A 5215-nucleotide genomic window follows, 5' to 3' on the forward strand; every position below is an offset into this window, starting at 1 on the left:
TCTTTCCCTCTACTTGTGTGCTGCACTCAGTTCTTTGAGACACCAAGAACCTGATTCTTCTGAGACCATGCAACCTCTCCAGTGACATAGCTATTGTGGTGAACAAGTCAGGATATAAGCCTCTACACTATTCCTTAACTTCTTTGTTATTTTCATATTTATTTCCATGGAATCTCTTAGCTAAAGTGGGACAACTGAGGCAAGATTGAAAGCTCCTGGTGTGGGCAACTCTCCTATAGGGCTAGAAACTGCCTCTGGCATGACCTGCTAGTTCTGCAAGCCCCTAGAGGTGAGAGATTCTCCTTTTCTTTCCATCTCTCCTTTCACCCTTAATTCCACTGGGTCTTCTGATCCACATAAGTCAGCCTGTATGGAATTGATGATTCTTGGCATGGGCACCTGCCATATAGGACTGAAAGTCCCTCTGGCCCAACCACCGAGCCCTTTAGCCTTTGGAGTGACAGCCCCCTTCTTTTTCTATATTGCTTTATGATCATCTTGCAGACACAGGTCAGAGAGATAAAGTCACTAGGGTGTCTACCACTTAAAGTTGCCTGTGTAAGGATAACCTGATCTTAAAATGAGTGATTTAGGACTACATGGGAGTCCAGCAACATGGCCATTATGCTAACTGCTGGTCCTCCCCAATAGAAATTCTTGATGACATGGGTCTCTTTATCTTTCTTGGTCCTTTTTTTCCTCTCCTTTGGCTAATCCTCTTCACCTTCTTCTGCCTGGACCTTATCTTTGTCCTAGGACATCATATTTTCTGTCCTGGGAAGGAGATACTCTGAGAAAAGGAGTTCCAATATGTCATTCCCTTCCTCATATTCCTGTTTCCAAAGGCACTTCCCAGGTCACATTGCATTGGTTACACTTAACATTTGTAGGACCCACTCAGATAGTAGTTGTAGGGAGAACCACAGTTACAGACTTCCTCACTTTATAGGTAGGCTTTTTTTCTATTTGTGAATACTCTTCTGAGGCCCAGGGTGAATCGCTCACTCTCCAGCACCTGGACCTCCACAGCTTTCTAACAAGTTTATCTGCTTCAGATTTAGAGTATTTCTCTGCTTAGACAGCCACATTTACTCCCACTTATGCATACAGCAATAATTTTTCTTATAACTTTCTTCATGAGCTAAGTCAACTAGCTTGAAAATGTAAAGAAATGTAGGTTTATGTAAGAATTTTGGAGGGATACAATCAAGAACCAGGCCTATCAGGAAAAACCCTATATAAGACCAGTGAAAACATGTACCTTATCTATGGCTTCTGTCTTTAAATCCTCAATGTTTTTTCAGTCATTCCTGGAAAAAATGTGCCTATCACTTTTGCCCAATTCTTGTTTTTCCTACTTGATCAATATGCCACTATGAGACCTCTGTCTTTTTTCAACACAATGACAGGAAATTTTCTTCCAGAGTTCTCTTTTTATTTTTTTATCTCTTTCTGTTTTATTTTTTTAAAAATTTTCACCAAAGGCATATCCTAGCTTTATTAAAGGACCCAAGCTGCAGAGTCAATATAAAAACACAAAAAGTTCCATAAGTTTAATAACAACAATTCAAAAAAAAAAAAAAACCAGCCCAAAAATGGAAAACTAAAGGGGCAGGGGGAGAAGCTCATAAACCAGGGGCATGAGAAGTTCTGCTCATGGTACCAGGCCTGGCTGCAAGGTCTCTTGGCATTGCTATTGCTACGAGCTCTGGGGTCAGCAATTGTCCTGTGGGAGCCACTGATCACTTGGGTCAGGACCCTTATTTCTTCTGGGCTGTGCTCAGCTTTTGCATGCCCCATATCTTGTCCAACAGGCCAGAGATGAAGGCCTCAATGTGTTTGTAACAGTCAACCAGCAGCTCCTTGACCCCAAGCCCAGGTATCGTCACTCTCCATGTCTAGAAGCTTGTCCACACCCATCTCCAGCTCTGGGATCTCCTTTTCCTGACAGTTGTACAGGCACATAAGTTGCTCCAGGATTCACTCCTCCAGGTTCAGGTGCTTCTGTATCTCCTTGTGGTCATACCTGAGAGCGACCTCCCATTGTCTTATGGGCCCTCATTGTCTGTGCCACCTGGGCCCTTGCTTGCAGCCCCAGGGGCTCTGAAAGTAGATGTGGGGCCCTGGGCCACCACTGCCTGGCCCAGGGCTAGGGCCATCAATACCAGGGCCCTGGGAGGCCAGTGTCCACTATCTGGCTGTTGGGGCCACAGGGCCACATGTGCCATCAGGCCTCTCCCTGCACCGCTGCCTGTGGGACATCCACTGGCTGGCTCCTGGCTATTGGCTCAGGTTGGCTCACCAAATCAGCTTCTAGCTAGCTCCCTGTCTTCAGAGCTTCCCTTCCTAAACCATTTTCTCTGTTATTCACTAGAACTATAATGGTTTTTTCCAGAGGGATGACTCACCCTTGGTCCTCCCTAAACCATTTTCTCTGTCATTCACTAGAACTATAATGGCTTTTCCAGAGGGATGACTCACCCTTGGTCCTTCCAAAACCTGGAGTTGCTTTCGTTTTAAAACCAAACGGGAATCTAGGAGAGGCCCACAAAAAATGACTATCTCCAAAAGGGATTAAAAGACCTACTGTCTTTTAGGAGCCTCACTTGGGTTAAACTATGTGTTTCTCATCTCCAAGGTAAAACCAGATGAAGAATAGGTCATAGCTAACAGAAGGATTCCAAGGATCCTGGAGTATCTCAGGCTGAAGATGTTCAGCCAAGAAAATTGTCCCAGGGACGATAAAGGATAATAGCAAGCTGTGGATGCCCAGGCCAGTCCTGGAGCTTAGCTTGCCTTCAAGGGATGTCTTGGGTGGGATCTTAACTCTAGAATGCTATAAAAGCAAGAGATACCCCAAAGATGCCATGATGCACCAATAAGGCCAAGGGTGCATGTCCATCTAGCAGTTTCTATAAGGAAACTGATGGGGACAAATTGTCCGAAATGCCTAGCTTGTTCACACTGGGTCATTCATTGCCTAGTGGGACACCCTAGGACAGGTCTCTGCCTCTAGATTGCCTACTCCCATCTGTTATTTTCTTTACAGGTGTCGTGGGAAATAACCACTCTACCACCACCCCTTCAGGACTCACCTCATGGCTGTGTCTTTAATAATTGGAAAAAATTTGATCCTGATAATTGTTCATATATAGAAATGCTACAAATTTATGTATGTTGATTTTCTATCCTGCCACTTCACTGTATTTATTTCTTTGAGAAGGCTTTTCATGGATACCTTGGGTCTTCTGTGTAAACGATCATGTCACATGCAAATAGAGATAATTTCAACTCTTCTTTACCTATTGGAATTTCTTTTATTTCATTCTCTTGTCTGATCTCATTGGCTAGGAATTCTGGTACTATATTAAAAATGATTGGAGGGGGACCAGCAGTTAGAGTAATGGCTATGTCACTGGATTCCTACGTAGTCGACTGCAGTTTGCATCCCGGACCCAGTGGCTTAAAAGTCACACTGGGCACGTGTGCGGGCATGCCCAAGATTCCGAGAGGAGAATGGAGAAGGGATTGCGGTGTGGCCACCCCCCCTGGGGGGGGTGATTTCTCGCTTCCTGTCTCTCTGTCTCTCTCTGTCCTTCTGGAGAGTGCATGCGCCCTATAGTGGAAAACCTCTCCAAAAAAAAATAAAAAGATTGGAGAAAATGGGGAGCCTTGTCTTGTACCAATTTTTAGCAGAAAAGCTCCCCATTCAATATAATGTTAAATACAGATTTTTCATAGATGACATTGAGTTTGCTGAGCAATTATGCTTCTATATCTGTTTTGCTGAGAGTCATAATCATGGAGATACTTTTAATTTTTCAAATGCTTTTTCTGCATTGATTGAAATGGTCATTTAATTTTTATCTTTCTGTTGAGATGGTCTATTTTGTTCATGGTTTTGTGTATGGTGAACCACCCTTACATCTCTGTAATAAAGTCCACTTGGTCATCATGAATAATCTTTTTCATGTGTTGTTGAATATGATTTGCTAATATCTTGTTGAGAATTTTTGTATTTGTATGCATCAAAGATATTGGTCTGTAGTTTTCTCTTTTTGTCATGTCTTTATCTGTTTGGGAATGAGGGTGATGAAGGCTTCATAAAGGCTTCATAAAATGCCTTTGGAAGGGTCCTTTTTTTTTTGGAACTTAAGAAATAATCTGAAAGAATAGAGGTTACATCTTTAAAGGGTTTGTAGAATTCAGAAGTAAAGCCATCAGGACCTGGGCTTTTCTTTGTTGGGAGCCTACTTATTACTGACTCAATCTCGTGGTTTGTTATGGGACTATTCAGGCTATTTATGTCCTCCTGTGTCAATCTTGGTAGATTATATGTGTCCAGGAATTTGTCCATCTCATTCAGGTTTTCTTGTTTGTTGGCATATTGTTGTTCATAGTATTCTCAAATGATGTTTTCTATTTCTCTTACGTTCATTGTATTCCTGCCTGTTTCACTGTGATTTTGATTTATCTGAATCCTTTCTGTCTTCATCTTAATTTAGGTAATGGTGTACCAATCTTGTTTATCTTTTCAAAAAAACAGCATTTGCTCTCATTTATTTTCCATATAGTTTTTTTTTTCTGTTTTATTTATGTTGGTTTGACTCTTATTCTTTTTTTCCTCCTGGCATGTTTGAATTTTTTTTATTGCTTTACTAATTTCCGAGGCATGATGTAAATCTGTGGGAGGCTGTGCACCAGTGAGTCTGCCAAGGTTTCTCAGGGAGCAAACAATTACCATGATTGGTTCCCTTCCAAAAACCTGACCTTCAAAAGTTTGCTCTGATTGGCCACTAGAATCCCTCAAATTTGCATATCTGGCACCTCATGATTGGTCCAAAAGCAACCAATCACGCCCCACTGTTTACAACCAATCATGACCCACCACTTACAACCAATCAGGGCCCATCATTTACAACCCACCAGAGTGTATATAACCACGATGCCTGGCCCACAGTAGCCAGACAACAACGACCAGGAAGATGACGATGACCAGGAAGATGACAACTGAAGAGCCTGAAGAATTGAAACACTGCGCAGTCTCCAGACGACCCTGAAGATCCTGAAGAGCTGACACTGCATCGTCTCCAGATGACCTGGGAGACCCTGAAGAGTTGTAACACTACATCGTCTCCGGACGACCCTTAAGAGCTGTGACACTGCGTCGTCTCTGTGCTGTACCGTGCTGCCCACAATAAACGGACGACACTGT

General features: G+C 42.8%; 1 pseudogene; it reads right to left on the bottom strand.

Annotated features, from left to right (window-relative positions):
- Window positions 1-1760: 1760 nt before the first annotated feature.
- LOC102490172 (protein phosphatase 1 regulatory subunit 14B-like) overlaps window positions 1761-5215 on the bottom strand; it is a 17333-nt pseudogene continuing 13878 nt past the window's right edge.

This window comes from Tupaia chinensis, unplaced genomic scaffold (assembly GCF_000334495.1).
Source record: "Tupaia chinensis unplaced genomic scaffold, TupChi_1.0 Scaffold000268_1, whole genome shotgun sequence".
NCBI classification, from domain to species: Eukaryota; Metazoa; Chordata; class Mammalia; order Scandentia; family Tupaiidae; genus Tupaia; species Tupaia belangeri.